We start from the raw sequence: 17,357 nt of genomic DNA, 5'->3' as shown, positions 1-17,357 counted from the left end.
TTGCAGAAGTGTTCTATATTGAGTGTAAAAGCAGAGAGAAAAAACAGTTTGATTTTTCCTTTACATAAAGGTTCTGAGTAAAGGAAGGAATGGAATGAAACAGAAGGTTCTGGTATCACCTGGTGTAAATGAAATTCAGAGCAATCCGTAACAAAGTCATCTTTTACATCTCTAACAATCAGAAAGCTTAAATGTGCTTTATTTTTAGGTTTATAACTTATAACTGGGAAAAATGTTACATCTCAGATATCTACTCTTCACACTTCTTTTGTCTTCCCTTCCCTTCTCAGTGAGCACCAAGCCCCTCCCAGGTATGGAAGATTTTAGGACCAAAACCTGGTTAAAGTCATAGACCAAGGACAAAGGCAATCTGATTCTGGTGGGGTGATGTAGATGAGGATGTCACTCAGAAAGGTGGCTGAGGCCAGGTGAGGATCACTTGAGCCCAGGAGTTTAAGACCAGCCTGGGTAAGACAGCAAGACTTTGTTTCTACAAAAATTAAAAAAAAAAAAAAATTAGCCAAAGGGCATGGTGGTGTGGACCTGTAGTCCCAGATACTTGGGAGGCTGAAGTGAGAGGATCACTTGAGCCCAGGAGGTCAAGGCTGCAGTGAGTCGTGATCACACCACTGTACTCCAGGCTGGGTAACAGAATGATACCCCCATCTCTATAAGATACAAATAAAAAAAATAGCAAGTCATGGTGGCACACACCTGGAGTCCCAGCTACTCGAGAGGCTGAGGCAGGAGGATTACTCGAGCCCTGGAGTTTGAGTGAGCCATAATTGCAGTGAGCTGTAATTGCACCACTGCACTCCAGCCTGGGCCACAGAGCAAGATCTCATCTCAAAAAATAAAAATAAAAAAAAAAGTGGTCAGCATGAGGGGTCAGAAGCAGAAAGACAAAGATACATTATCCTCAAGTCAAGGCAGAATGTGACAGTTGTCATAATTCATGCACAAAGAAAGCTGTGGGTCTTCAGAAGACGGTAAGGCCACATCCTGTGAGATTTTAAAAAAATGGTAAAAGAAAACCAATGGTTATGGTTCAAAGTGCTCAAAAACCTAAGGTTAGATAGGATTGTCAGATATTGAGCAAACGTGATCCCGTTGTTTTAATTTTGCATTTTTGTTTTGAGAATTGGTGGTGTTTGAGCCATTCCCTTAAAAAGTAAAGGATATGCATCCTTTTTATTTTATCGATAGATACACTTTCTTGTAGCAAGAAAGGATTATTTGCAGACACAAAAGTATTTATTTTCTCTTCATTTTCAAAGTACTTGCCTCAGGCTTGGAATTCACTTTCCATCATGAAAGTGGAATAGAGAAAATCCCCCTTTATTCCTTTTGTTATTGCAAATTTGAACATAACTGTCATGTCTGTCATGATACTAGCCATTTTGAACACTTATGTGTCAGACCCTGGGCTGGGGCCTTTAGTGACAGGATCCTACTTAATCTTCCCATTTCACAGATGATGAAACAGAAGCTCAAATTGCTTAATTGATGCAAGGTCCCAAGAGACTTAAACCAAGGCTGTCCGGTGTGGAAGCCCAAGCTCCTTCAGTTTCACTTCACTGCTTGGGACTGGTACTCCCTCAGGTCACACTGGGACTATGCCCACATGAAACCACCTTTGCAAGATTATGGTAGTAAGAGAAATCTGACATAGCTGACGCCATCTTGCTTCTGACCTCCAAGCTATCCTTGATGATTCCTGGGCATAGGCCAAGCTAACTTTGGGAGAAGTTTAGTTTATAGTTTAACTTGAAGGCAAAGATGATAATAGTCTCTCCCTAAAATTAACGTCCTCCTTGTTTAGGGACTGAAAACCACCTTTGTGAGTCTAATAAGAGAGCATGAGAATAGGATTATGGGAAGGGCATGAACTCTGCTAAAATGTAAGTATAGTTTCTATAATCCCTTACTGCTCAGAAGTCCTGTAGCTAGGAGTCACAAGGTTTGTGATTTCCTCAGTTGTGCCTATAGGTAACACTGCTAGTGAAAAACTGATGATTGGTTTTTGGAGATATTTCTCAGACTGACCCTACCCAGACTCATGACTCATGACTCAACTGGTCTTGTGGCCCCACACCCCTATGATTTCATTCACAACCAATCAGCAGCACCCATTTCCTAGTCCCCTGCCCACCAAATAGCCCATAAAACCCCGACCTCTGAGCCTTTAGGAAGACAGTTTTGAGAGATAACCTCAATTCTTTTGCATGGGCCAGCCTTGCATCATTTAAACTCTTTCTCTATTGCAATGCCGGGGTCTCAGTGAATTGATTTTGCCTGTGCAGTGGGCAGGAAGGACCCACTGGCAATTACCCATGCATTGCAGTTGTAGGGGAGCCATTGCCTACCTGATCCCTTCTATCCTTTCCCTTCCCCATGGCTCTTGAAACTTTCCTATTCATTGGTTGGTTCTTGGTTCTTGAACTTAATTTACTCTCCTCTATTGTGTTTGAAGTGAATTTGTTGCATGGCTTTGTTTGCTTTTATTTTTATTTTTGAAAACAGCTTTTTGATGGGGTTTGAGAGAAAGAGGTGGTGGAGACACTAGAAGCCTGAAGGAAGCAGAGTCATAGGCATTAGTGATAGGAAAATGATAGTACAGACCAGGGATTCTGAAGGAAAATTGTGTTCTTCCTAATTCTGTTGAGGCCAGCTTTGCTTCCTAATCCAGAAGATGCTGTCTCCTAGGCTCCATACTGAACTTAACACTGAGGTTTAAGGGGTAAAAACTAGAAGAAGAAAAAGGAGCAGAAACCATATAATATTTGCGTAATATATTTAAAAACTTTGCCTTCTCCTTCCAAAATTACAGGCATTTCTTTTTTTACATTTTTCTTCCTGTGTTGGCCTGCAATTTACATATTCATTAAATAATTAAGTACTGGTGTACATTAAAGAGACAATTTTTAAGTACGCATTAATTTATTAAATTGAACATCACCTAATATAATCTGTAAATATAATCTGTAGTCCATGGGTATGCTTGCAGGAATCTGCAGAGGAATTCCCCCAAATTTTGTGTTAAATTAAAGCAACTCTTCATGCTTTGAAATGTGCCTCTTGCTGGCTTTCATGTATTTTTGTGAGGAATACAAATAAGTGGACAGAAATAAAACATTTAAAAACTATTACCCATCAAGATTGCTATACTTAATATCTGAACTTGGGGAAACCAGATTGCTTTTATTTGCTGGCTTTCTAGGTGGAGGAATATTTGAAACTGCTGAATGTTTTGAAGGTAGAATTAAGGGATTAGTAAACTGAAATTTTAACTTCCATAGATCTAGAATTATCTGTAGATAGAGTCAAAGTCTAAGGCTAGTTTGAGACAATCAGGGTTTGCACCTTTTAAAATAATACAATAAGAGCTGAGTAAATGTCTTCAGGGCATGCTGAGTGATGAAAGCAAATCTTCACCTGTAAGACTAAATTATTTTTAAATGCTCTTTATTTATTTATTTTATTTTATTTTTTTGAGACGGAGTCTGTCACTCAGGCTGGAGGGCAGTGGCACAATCTCAGCTCACTACAACCTCTGCTTCCCAGGTTCAAGTGATTCTTCTGCCTCAGTCTCCCAAGTAGCTGGGATTGCAGGCCTGCGCCGCCACCACTCCCAGCTAATTTTTTGTATTTTCAGTAGACAGGAGGTTTCACCATGTTGGCCAGACTGGTCTCAAACTCCTGACCTCAAGTGATCCACTCGCCTCTGCCTCCCAAAGTGCTGGGATTACAGGCATCAGCCACTGCAACTGGTCACATTTATTTATTTATTTATTTATTTAAATTTTTATTTTTTTGAGACGGAGTCTCGCTCTGTCACCCAGGTTGGAGTGCAGTGGCACAATCTCCACTCACTGCAAGCTCCGCCACCCTCCCAGGTTCATGCCATTCTCCTGCCTCAGCCTCTGGAGTAGCTGGGACTACATGCGCCCGCCACCACGTCCGGCTAATTTTTTGTATTTTCAGTAGAGATGGGGTTTCACCGTGTTAGCCAGGGTGGTCTTGATCTCCTGACCTCGTGATCTGCCCGCCTCAGCCTCCCAAAGTGCTGGGATTACAGGTGTGAGCCACCGCACCTGGCCACATTTATTTTTTAATTGTCACATATGTTCATTGGGAAAATGGAAAATACATAATATAATTTTTTTTTTTTTTTTGAGACAGAGTCTTGCTCTGTTGCCCAGGCTGGAGTGCAATGGTGAGATCTCGCCTCACTGCAACCTCTGCCTCCCAGGTTCAAGCAGTTCTCCTGCTTCAGCTTCCTGAGTAGCTGGAACTAGAGGTGCCCGCCAACATTCCTGGCTAATTTTTGCATTTTTAGTAGAGGTGGGGTTTCACCATGTTGGCCAGGCTGGTCTCAAACTCCTGACCTTAAGTGATCTACCCGCCTCAGCCTCCCAAATTGCTGGGATTACAGGTGTAAGCCACCGTGCCCGGCCAAGAAAAATATTTTAAGAGAAGCATTCACAATTCTACTACCCCAATTTTGGGGGGAGTGCCATAGGAATACATATTCATCTACACAAAGTAATTACATAAATATATTAAATATACAATTATACAACCACCTTTTATCATTCAACATTTTTTATCTTAAGCATTTTCTATGATATTAACTATACCTCAAAATATCATTTTTAAGGACTGAATGAATTATTATCTTTTGGATGTCCAAAAATTAATATTACCAGTATTCCAATTGGTATGCCACTTAGAATTTATTTAGCATAAATAAATAAATAACCCTAATGGACAATCTTATCATATTTATTTATCTTTAGGTTTGTATGCGTTTTTGTATAGATAGTTAAGTAGCTTGCTTTCTTAGGATAACATCTGGTAGGAGAATGCCTAGGTTAAAGATTATGAGCATTTTTATAATCCACATTTGGATCCTAGGTCAGTTTTTCAAAGTCATCCATGCCAGGAGCTGCTGATTTGTAGCCAGTCTCCTTTGGCGAGGGTAGACTGCCATAATGGACAATTCCAGTTTATGATGGGTATCGTCCCAATTGGCAGATACAAGGCTCTGTGAGTTTGGCAGCAATAGGTTCCATCCAGGGCTTATTTTACCTCCACCTGCCCAGAGTTCATTATGGACCCTGGAGGAAGGCCCATCCATCCACAATGAGCTCCTAGTGGGCAGAGGAAACAATGGCAGCTATTGAGATGCTGGCTGGAGATGTCAACTTTATGCAGACAACTGTGTCTCTCTTATTCAGTTCACCAGCTGCCCCTGAATATCCCAGTGAACTACTCACCCCTCAAATGTCCTTCTTAATGGGATGGGGGGGAGGACTGGGAGAAGGATAACAAATGTCTACTGGATGAAGCAATTCATCTCTAGGAAAATAAGAACGAATGTGGAAAGTGCGTCTGGAGAAGATGCCGTATTCTATTTTTGGCCAAAAGCGAACATCTATAGATAAATTGCTCTGTTTCCAGCACATCCAGATTTGACCACCTGTGAATTTAATTGAGGCATACCCAAGTAGCAATTTAGGTAATCTGCTCATTTATAAAGTTGGTGCCTGTGATTTATCTGCATAACGAGGGGGAGTTGGTTTTCTTTTGATTTTTCAAAGCTGAAAAAAAAATGGTTATCTTACTCGAGGCTAGTTTAAAGTTTAAAGGAGGGCAGTGACCCAGGGTCATTGGTCACTTTGTGCATACATCTGTTTCCTCTGGGTCACAAGTCAATGTAGCCTCTCTGTTTTCAATTATTATATTATTCTCATTCTCAGGGCTGGCGGGAGTCCCTACTCCAGCAGCTGTCGGTCTGTCCCCAAACAGCAGCTCTGAAATGGCATCTGATGCGGGATCCGGGTGGACAGGGTCCAGAGAGATGCTGACTGGAAGAAAGATGCGTTTTGGGGTGAAGTGATTCATAATGTCCACAGTAAAAAGAAATGCAGGCATTTGATAATTACAATTGCACTCAAAGCTTGCAATGGAAGTCACTGTTTCGCCACAGCAAGGCAGACACTATGCACAGTGCGTTCCTCTGTGGTTTATGTTGGAAGGTAATGGATTCTGGCTGTGGACTCCCTGAAGGGACCCCCGGTGTCTCCTTTATCTCTAGCCTCAGCGTCTAGCACTTGGCCCAGCCCACACCGCCATTATGAATTCATGGGAAAAGGCCTTAAATAACAAATCTTTTTCATCACACTCAGATTTGTACTAGGAAAAAATAACCTGGAAGGAGGCCTGCACCGACTAATTTTGATTAACCTACAACTGAACCACGCCACTCACCCCTGCAGCCAGTTCTGCTCCCTCCAGTGAATATGCACATCAAAATGAAAGCAAGAACATAATTTCTAAAAATATGTACATTTCAGGCCAAGCGCGGTGGCTCATGCCTGTAATCCCACTCTGGGAGGCCAAGGCGGGTGGATCACCTGAGGTCAGGAGTTCAAGACCAGCCTGGCCAACATGGTGAAACCCTGTCTCTAGTAGAAATACAAAAATTTGCTGGGCATGGTGGTGTGCCTGTAATCCCAGCTACACAGGAGTCTGAGGCAGGAGAATCGCTTGAACCCAGGAAGTGGAGGTGGCAGTGAGCTGAGATCGGCCACTGTTCCCAAGCACACACCCTATAAACCCAGCCTGGTGATGAGAGTGAAACTCCGTCTCAAAAAAAAAAAAAAGTCCATTTCAGGTAATCTTTCTGTAAAACCTCCCATAGAATCCTCTTACCCATTATCATTGAATTGCTATGGACCATGAGAGATATTTTCTCTTTCGCCTTTCAGTAAGTAAATGACCAAATCACCCAGGGCAGATGAGGCTGTCACCCTTGTTCTTAAAGATCCCCATGATAATATCAGGTATTGGCAAGCATGGGAAGAAATGGATTCTCTAAGGCACTGTAGGTATGACTTGCTACTTTCAGCATTGTCTGTAATAGGAAACATTTAAAACAGCCTAAGTATCAACAAAAAGGGAATAGTTGAATGAATTATTTTGAGCCATATTATGGAATACTTTACAAAAAGTAGATCAATATACACTGATACAGAAAGATCACCAAGGTGTATATTTTTGGAATGAAAGAATAAGTATAGAATATTATTTATAGTGTGATAGCATCTATCACATATAAATAGAATGCTATCCACCAGATATATGTACTGGTGGGGGAAGTGTGTGCATGTGTGCATGTGAGAAAAAGGTCTGGAAAAACACAGGGCAAATTGATTAGTGTGTTGTGCACTTTTTGAAAGGAAAATTAGGTGTGGTGGGAGAGGGTGTGGTCTGAGATCCTTCAACTTTATTTGCAATGTTTAAAATGAAGATAACTGGTATTTATCTATTTTTTTATATATTCTAATTGTTACCTTTAATTACTTTTTTTTTTTTTTGAGACAAAGTCTCATTCTGACATCCAGGCTGGTGTGCAATGGTGCCATCATATCTCATTGCAGCCTTGAACTCCTGGGCTCAAGTGATCTTCTCACCTCAGCCTCCCAAGTAGCTGGGACCACAGGCGCAGGCCACCACACCTGGTTAATTTCTGTATTTTATAGAAATAGAGTCTCAACTATGTTGTCCAGGCTGGTCTCAAACTCCTGGGCGATCCACCTGCCTTGGCCTCCCAAAGTGCTGCGATTATTGGCATGAGCCACTGTGCCCAGTCAGTCTTATTTACTTTTTATATTACGTCACTTATTACTTTATTATAGTAAAGTAATAGTTATTATTGATTGCTTATGAATTTATTGATTACTTATACATCTTAAAAAGGGAAAAGTAAAGCTCTCTAGAGCAAGGCACACAGCAAGCACTCAATAGATGCTGTCAGGAGTGTTGCTCCACGGGCATGTGGTTCCAATGTTTGTCGTGTCCTTGATTACAGACTGAATCTGGCTGAAATCCTTCTCATCTTAGCTTGAGCTTATGCTTATTTTTTTTGGTTTTGCCCTCCCGTTGGGCACTCTGAAAATTCAAAGAACACGGCCGGGGTTTCCTGCCCCTTGCCAGCCTTCTGACAGGCCTGCTTCACATTCCGCTCACTTCCCTGGCTCCCTTGGCGGGGAGAAAGTTCTCAGCTCTTGATCTGGCCACCCTGGATCATGGTGGTGCTCACTGGTGAACAAGTACATCAGCTCCCTGCTGGGTTAACGTGAGTACTCACGGACAGGGTCTGTCCACATCTTCTCGACAGAACACAGGAGTGGTCCCTGTTGGCTTAGGGGGGAAAAAATTAAGATTCATTTTTCCTTGTAAAAGTGATTGACCCGGGGAAAATGTCCACACTGAACTTGAGCTGTCAAGCTATTCTGTGGACAATTAGTTCCCTGTGGGTTGTTGCATATCAATACATATCTGCAAACTCAGAGATTCAACAACTCCAGCCAAACACACTTATCTACCCACAGTGGGAAAAAGTGTTCACAGTAGATTATGTTAACTGCCGATCCAAGTTCTTTTTAACACATGAAAACAGCTGTCTTACTTTTCTTACAAGTCAGCGGCCTGCAGAATTCTACTACCTGAGTCAAATTTAACACAATTTAAAATAAAATAGATGAGCTTTATGATGAGACACAAATAGAAACAGAGAATCCCATCTCTGGCTGGTGGGGAGAGGCCAGGCGAGAGCAGAATGAAACTACTGGAAATTATTTGCAGAGAAGAGAGCATGCCCCAGTTTTAAATTTCGCCACTTGGCCCTGTTTGGTTCCTCCTATCAAATAATGATGTCAGTCTCACCCGCTACCCCTTGAATCGGACCCCAGCAGGATGCTACAGTGATAGCCAATACCAAGTTCTAGAAGCTTTCCCATCTTGGGCAATTTCTTGACTTTTAAAAATGTCTTTCTTAGGTGGTTTCCATCCAAGCAAATTGATGAGAAGCATATGTTGAATAAAATGCAGCCCCAGAGAAGAGCAGAGGAGACAGGAGGCCTTGAGAAGAAAATGCCCACTCTCCCAATTCTTCTGCCTCAGCCTTGCTAGAGCTCTGCATCCAGCCCACCGGCCTCACCACCAGTTGCAAGTCCATTCATTTTCGGTGGAAGCTCTACTCTCCCAGGGCCCTGGCTGGATACCATTCCTTCTTTCCTGCTGCAAAAGCCAAGATCTCCTCCAGGCTGAGGTCTGCCAGCGTAACTGCTCTTTCAGATCCAGATGACAAGATTCCCCAATGGGATAGGGCCTCTCTCTCCCCAGGCCCTTCTATGGCCCAAGATGGCCTGGAGAAGTCACACACCCACCTCTTCCCAAGGCAGGGTCCTCTGAACTCTGGGGACTCCTCCTGTCTATGATTTTTTTATGACTCTAGAATTACTTGTTGGGTGAAGTTCCTGCCTCATCAGTTGAAAATATTTCTATTATTTTTCTGTGTTTTTTAAGATCGTGCATTATAAAAATGTAGCTGATTGTAAATTCAACATGTCTCAGACTGTGAAACTATGTGTTTGAGAGGAGAGTCGAGAATGTCCAAACTTTGCACGTCTTGGAAGTGAGATGAGCAGGCTATGAGGCCTACACCGCTGATATTTGCTCTGTACGGAATTCTTGTCTGCAAAGCGGCAAGCAGGAGTAGAGCTGTGGCTGAATCAGACTCTGCATCCTAGCTGTGGCCGCTGTTCCCAAGCACACATGCTATACCTGTCTAAGGGCCTCCCTCTAAGTTCCCCTGCTTCTCTCCTTCTATCTCACACACATCTTTTACCAACTCCCTTGCGTTGAATACCAAATAATATTAAAATCATACAGGCATACTTCTGATATATTGCAGATTTGGTTCCAGACCACCACAATAAAACAGATATCACAATAAAGTTAGTAACACAATTGTCTTTGTTTCCAGTGCGTATAAAAGTTATATTCACGTGACACTGCTGTCTTTTAAGTGTGCAATGGCATTATGTCTAAAAACCTATGTATATACCTTCATTTAAAAATACTGCAGCCAGGCATGGCGACTCATACTTATAATCCCAGCACTTTGGGAGGCCAAGGCAGGCAGATTGTTGGAGGCCAGGAGTTCGAGACCAGCCTGGCCAACATGGTGAAACCTCATCTCTACTAAAAATACAAAACTTAGCTGGGCGTAGTAGCATGCATGTAATCCCAGCTACTCCAGAGGCTGAGGCATGAGGATTGCTTGAACCAAGGAAGTGGAGGTTGCAGTGAGCCAAGATTGCACCACTGCACTCCAGCCTGGACCACAGAGTGGGACTCTGTCTCAAAAAAAAAAAAAGAAAATAAATAAATAATAAAAAATAAATAAGTAAAAATATTGCTAAAAAATGTTAACGATTATCTGAGTCTTCAATGAACAAACTGTCGTCTTTTTGCTGGTAGAGGGTTTTGTCTCAGTGCTGATGGCTGCTGACTAATCAGGGTGGTGGTTGCTGAAGACTGGGGTGGCAGTGGTAGTGTTTTAGAACAAGACAGCAATGCAATTTGTTGCATTGATTGACTCTTCCTTTCATGAAAGATTTCTCTGTAGCATGCAATGCTATTTGATAGTATTTTACCCACAGTAGAACTCTTTTTCACAATTGAAGTTAATCCTCTCAAACCCTGCCACTTTGTTATCAACTAAGTTTATGGAATATTCTAAATCCTTTGTTGTCATTTCAACAATTTTCACAGCACCTTCACCAGAAGTAGATTCCATATCTTCAGAAAGCAATTTCTTTGCTCATCCATAAGAAGCAACTCCTCATCTGTTCAAGTTTTATCATAAGATTGCAGCAATGCAGTCACATCATCAGGCTCCATTTCTAATTCTAGTCCTTTTGCCATTTCCACTACATCTGCAGTTCCTCCCTCCACTGACATCTTGAACCCTACAATGTCATCCATGAGGGTTGGAATCAACTTCTTCCAAGCTTCTGTTAATATGGATATTTTGACCTCCTCCTATGAATCACGAATGTTCTTAATGGCACCTAGAATGGCGAATTGTTTCCTGAAGCTTTTTAATTTAAGCTATAGCCTTACAAAATATATTCCTTAAATACTAAGACTTGAAAGTTGAAATGTCTTCTTGATCCATGGGCTGCAGAATGGATGTTAACAGGCATGAAAACAGCATTAATCTTCTTGTACATCTCCATCAGAGCTCTTGGGTAACTACCAGGTGCATTGTCAATTAATGGTAGTATTTTCAAAGGAATTTTTTTTCTAAGCAGCTGGTCTCAACAGTGGGCTTAAAATATTCAGTAAGCTATGCTGTAAACAGATGTGCTGTCACCTAGGCTTTGTGGTTCCATATATAGAGCTCAGGTTGAATACATTCAGAATAATTCTTAAGGGCTCTAGGATTTTCAGAACAGTCAATAAACACTGGCTTTAACTTAAAAGTCACCAGCTGCATTAGCCCCTAAGAGAGTCAGCCTGTCCTTTGAAGCTTTGACGCTAGGCAGTGGCTTCTTCTCTCTAGGTATGAAAATCTCAGGTGGCATCTTCTCCCACAGAAGCCTGTTTCATCTACACTGAAATTCTGTTGTTTAGTGAAGCTATCTTCATCCATGATCTTAGCTAGATCTTCTAGATAACTTGCTGCAGCTTCTCCACCAGGATTTGCTCCTTCACCTTGCACTTTCATGTTGTGGAGATGGTTTCTTTTCTTAAACCTCATGCACCAACCTCTGCTAGCTTTCAACTTTTCTTCTGCAGCTTCCTCATCTGTCTCAGCCTTCATAGAATGACATGGGGCAGAGCCTTGCTATGGATTAGGCATTGGCTTAAGGGAATGCTATGGCTGGTTTGATATTCTACCTAGACCACTCAAACTTTCTCCATGTCGGTAGTAAGGCCTTATCATTTATCTGTTCACTGGAGTAGCACTTTTTATGGCCTTCAATAACTTTTCCTTGACACTCACAACTTGGCTAACTGGATCAAGAGGCTTAGCTTTTATCCTATTACAGCTTTTGACGTGCCTTCCTCACTAAGCTTAATCATTTCTAGCTTTTGATTTAAAGTGATAGACATGCAACTCTTCCTTTTACCTGAATACTTAGAGGTTATTACAGGGTTATTAACTGGCCTAATTTCAGTACTTTTGTGTCTCGTGGAATAGGAAGACCCTAGGACAGGGAGAGAGACTGGAGAATGGCCAAATGGTGGAGCATTTAGAACACACATGGCATTTATTAAGTATTCTGCCTTATATGGGCATGATTTGTGCTGCCCTCAAACAATTACAATAGTAACATCAAAGATCACTGATCACAGATTACCCTAACAGATATATTAATAACAAAAGCATTTGAAGAGTTGCAAAAATTACCAAAATGTGACACAGAGATACAAAGTGAACATATGCTGTTGGAAAAATGGCACCTACAGACTTGCTTGATGTGGAATTGCCATAAACCTTCCATTTGTAGAAAATGCAATATCTGCAAAGTGCAATAAGGTGAAGTGCAATAAAATGAGGTCTGCCTGTACCTAATTTTGGTATGTAGATATCCTTTTACGACAGTCTGACTTGCCACCTCTTGTGGATAGAATTACATCCTCCAAAAAGATATGTTCAAGTCCTAATCCCCATACCCATGTAAGTGACCTTATTGGGAAATTGGTTCTTTGCAGATGCAATTAGTTAAAATGAGGTCATGCTGGCATAGGGTGGCCTTTAATCCAACATGGCTGGTGTCCTTGTAAGAAAAGTAGAAGAGACACCAAGACACTCCCTCAGAGGGAAGTTGTCACATGGCTATAGAGACAGTGTTTGGAGTGAGGCAGCTAGGAGCCAAGGGATGATAGAAGGGACAGATTCTCCTGCATAGCCACCAGAAGATAGAAGGGACAGATTCTCCTGCATAGGATCCAGAAGGAATCAGTCCTGCTGACACTTTGATTTTGGACTTTGAGACTCCAGAATTGTGATACAATAAATTTCTCTTAATGTAAGCCACCCAATTCATGGTAATCTGTTACAGCAGACTTCAGAAACTAACACAACACCCAAGCCACAACTTTACCTCCTTCTGCACCCTGAACCCATCTACAGCAGGTGTTCTGCTGTCCTGTTCACACACCAGACCTCTCCTCAGTTACTTGTAACTCACAAGTATCTGTATCTTCAGGGTCCAGCACTGGGGACCACAGAGAAAATAAGCTCAGAAAAAAAGGCAATTGGGTTTTCTCAGACCACAGTGACCTCTGAGTAATGAGGCATTTGCTCCCCACGTGGAGAACCTTAGCTGGTCAGCTAAAAAATTTATAATATAAATTGAAGTTAAGTATAATAATAAAATAGACAAGTGCAGAGGATCCAACATGACACCTGTGCGGTGTGGTCTTTTCCCATAGAACTTAAATGCTGTGGTCAATATTGAACCCAGGAGAAATTGGGATATGAGGGTAGCTGCATGAGACTTGTCTGGTTCAACTTTTATGTAACAAAGTTGTGAGCTGTTTTTCAGTTACCATGGACCCTCAAGCCACGTAACCTGAGCATGCCCAGATGAACCAAGTGTGCAACCACAGGGGGAACCCAAGTGCTCAGTTAGAGCACAGGGGACTGAATTAAGAAGTGGACACAGCATGGTAGGATCCAGGATCCAATCAGATGGAGCCCTGGTGTCACCCCACAGCAAGATCCAGTCAGATCATGCCACTTGGCGTCACCTCATTGCAACATCCAATCAGATCACACTTCACTACCCCATGCTTATAAAACCTGACCCAGCCCCCAGCTCTGGGAGGCACTGCTTTGGGAATTATCCCTGGGATTCTCCTTACTAGTTTCAAGTAATAAAATCCCCTGGCTAAATCCTCCTTTGTTGTGGTCATTGGACTGATACCTACCAAGCTACTGAACCCACCTGTTGTGTAGGTAACACAAGTGCAACAAGGTCTAGTGCCTCAGAAGTAGTGTGTAGTCAGAAGCAGCCTATCTGGTTGGATTATCTAAGAGTGGAATTTTTTTTCTATTTTTTCTTTTTTCTTCTTGAGACGGAGTCTCACTCTGTCCCAGGCTGGAGTGCAGTGGCATGACCTCGGCTCACTGCAACCTCCGCCTCCTGGGTTCAAGTGATTCTCCTGCTTCAGCCTTCCAAGTAGCTGGGATTACAGGAGCATGCCACCACACCCGGGTAATTTTTGTATTTTTAGTAGAGACAGGGTTTCTCCATGTTGGTCAAGCTGGTCTTGAACTCCCGACCTCAAGTGATCCGCCCACCTCAGCCTCCCAAAGTGCTGGGATTACAGGCGTGAGCCACCGGCCAAGAGTGGAATTTCTGGCATCCAGCCCATAGGAAACACATTAAGTATACACTCACAGTTCTACCATTGTGTACTCTGATGGAGTCAATGGTCAAACATTAGGGCTTCAATCTTATGGGTCAGATTTTTCTGGCTATAATGAAGCTGAAGGAAATTGGAATACATTTCCATTTCTGCTTTTAGTTTTTCAGTTTTGCCATCTTCCACTATTCATAGGCAGTCATGTTCCTTGACTTGAGTTCAAGGAAATGCTATAAGTGTTCTTAAGTCTTTTCCCTTACACATACTTGTAGTGCAAATGGCACTTATGAGGCATCTATATAGAAAGAAAGAACTGCCAGGCATGGTGGCTCATGCCTGTAATCCCAGCACTTTGGGAGGCTGAGGTGGGAGGATTGCTTGAGGCCAGGCGTTTGAGACTAGCTTGGACAACACAGTGAGACCTGGTCTCTACCAAAAAAAATTAATTAATTAATTAAAAAAGAAAGAGAGAACTAATATAGAGTTGAATGAACAAATAAATTAATATAGAGTTGAATGAATGAATAAATAAGAGAATGGAGGCTGTAAAACTCTAAATCGATTTGCTGAAGCTTTTCAAGCTGACATCCTTCTCAGGGCAACAGAGCAGGAAGGGAAAGTCCCTGGTGGCTTGCACAGTCAGGGATATGAAGAGGAAGAGTAACTCTCCCTCATTCCGTAAGAACAGCTGCTACTTCTTTCACTGGTTAGGCAGAAATTCTTTTCAGAAGTCATGAAGGATTTTACATGTTTTAAGTTAAGGGTTTTCTTTGCTTTTGCATATTTCTAGTTTTTTCTTCTTTTTTTTCCACTCCAGGCTATATCCATGGGATTTGTGGAACTCATTGGAAACAAAATTTCTGATATTTAATCCAATCAATCCACACGCTGCTTTTCAGAGGGATTAGAGCTTTCTCCAGTTTGTGGACAGTACACACTGCAACCTCACCTCAAAATCACAACTAAACTTTGGATTACAATTTGATCTGGCCACTCTGGACAAAATGGGTACACTGCTTTTGTATCCAGCCTTCTTTATGATTGTCTTGTTATCTGTTTCTGAGCTATGTGGAAATGCTTGTCTACATGTGCACACACACACACATTTAAACACACAGAAGCATGTACAAACATTGGTGCTTCTTTCTACAGGGAAAATGGAGGGCAGGAATATAGTTCATCATTTTATTTGCTTCATTGAATTATGATTCTACGTGTACCACTGGCTCCATTCCGAAGCTGCCTGAGCACAAGGGGGTGAATTCTGTTACAGCACAAGGCTGCATAACTGAGCAGCCAAAAGTATTTAGTGTTGCATTTGTTGTTGATTTTGAAAACAAACAAATGTGCATTGACGTAAAGCGATCTAAAAATTCAATTCAGGCATACTGACTTTTTTCACACTTAGGCATCAGAGAGTAGCTGAGAAATGAAAGATTCAACCAATAATGGATACGTGCCAGCCCGTGGATGTAATGCACATTTGAAGGCTTTTCATCTCAAGTGTTGATCACAGTTTTTAGCACGAATGAACACTCTGGTTGGCACTTTGAATGTTTTTAAGGGGCATGGATGGACGTAAATGCTTGCATTCCTGTACAGTTTCTTTCTTCTCCACCTTCTTTGCTTTTTTTGGATGCACACAGAGGGATCTCTTTATCTGAAATCTGTCCCCACAAGCTTTGTACTTCATCAGACACCAGGCTGAGACAGGAGAACTAGGTTTCCTACTTCATTGTACCCCAAATCTCAGGGGAAATGTCAATGATGGAAAATTTGAGAAGCCACTGTTTGGTATAGGCCTCCCAAATCAAGCTATTACTTTTTTTGTTTTGTTTTGATTTTTTTGAGATAGAGTCTCACTCTGTGGCCCAGGCTGGAGTGGAGTGGAGTGATGCAATCTCGGCTCACGGCAACCTCCACCTCCCGGGTTCAAGTGATTCTCCTGCGTCAGCCTCTTGTGTAGCTGGGATCACAGGTGTGTGCCACCACGCCAGGTTAATTTTTGTATTTTTAGTAGAGACGGGGTTTTGCCATGTTGGCCAGGCTGACCTCGAACTCCTGACCTCAGGTGATCCTCCCACCTTGGCCTCCCAAAGTGCTGGGATTACAGGTGTGAGCGACTGCACCCAGCCAAGCTATTACTTTTTAATGAATGATTTATCCTAGAAATTCCCAATCTTTTGGGACTTGTCATACTCTTATTTTTAGAGTTGTGCTATTCTCAACTCTCCCTGTTTTCTAAGAGCTTATATTTTAGACCACAAGCTAGCATGTCAAGATAATTTAAATTATTGTGATCTCTTGAGGCAGTTTATAAAAATGTGTGAGTTTTCTGTTTTTACAATCACTGGACTCCTCCCATCCTGGGACAACATCAGGATGGCAACGTACTGATCTGTCGTCTTTTTCTAGTGTAGGATGAGCTGCCACTCTGTAAAACTAAGCATTGTTTAACCCAGGTGCTTCTTTATACATACACCAAACAGTATGGCCCCCAAATAACAGGTGATTGTTATTTAATGCACAGAGCTAAACAGAGTAATTATAGGTTCTGAGGTAACAGGCCACATGGATGGAAGCTGCCTCAGTTTGGGCTTTCCTTGCATGAAAGTATTCTAATTATATCTTTAATGGCCTAGAATTCACAAGAAGCTAAGAAAGCAATACATTGATACTCTTTCTAGGATTGTATTGGTTGATTGTTTTTGTTTTGTAAAGTGATACAAGGAAATGTTGAAGAGTCTATCAATACTTCAGTAGAGGTGCTTATTCCCTCTGAAATTGGCAGATCCTGGCCTTAAGACATGCCCTGCCATGTAATACTTTATTTAGGTTTTGATTTTTTGAAAAGTGGGTTTCAGGATCTGAAAGATAACTCTCTTTGAAAGCACATCTTTTTGGTTTTCAGGGTCTGAAAGATAACTTTCTTATGTTGGTATTCTAACAAATACTGATTGCAATCATCTTGTGTAGCTTCAGTTTAACTCTAAGCTATAAAGTAGAACAAGGTCCCTAATGTTTGCATTTTCTTAATGGAAGATAGTTTAAAAGCATTGTATTTCACCCAGATTTTAACTCATTACAGTTTTATAAGCTTAAGAGAATATCATCTTCATTGA

Source organism: Pongo pygmaeus, chromosome 8 (genome assembly GCF_028885625.2).
Source record: "Pongo pygmaeus isolate AG05252 chromosome 8, NHGRI_mPonPyg2-v2.0_pri, whole genome shotgun sequence".
In the NCBI taxonomy this organism is placed as follows: Eukaryota; Metazoa; Chordata; class Mammalia; order Primates; family Hominidae; genus Pongo; species Pongo pygmaeus.
Note: the sequence above shows the minus strand (reverse complement) of the source record.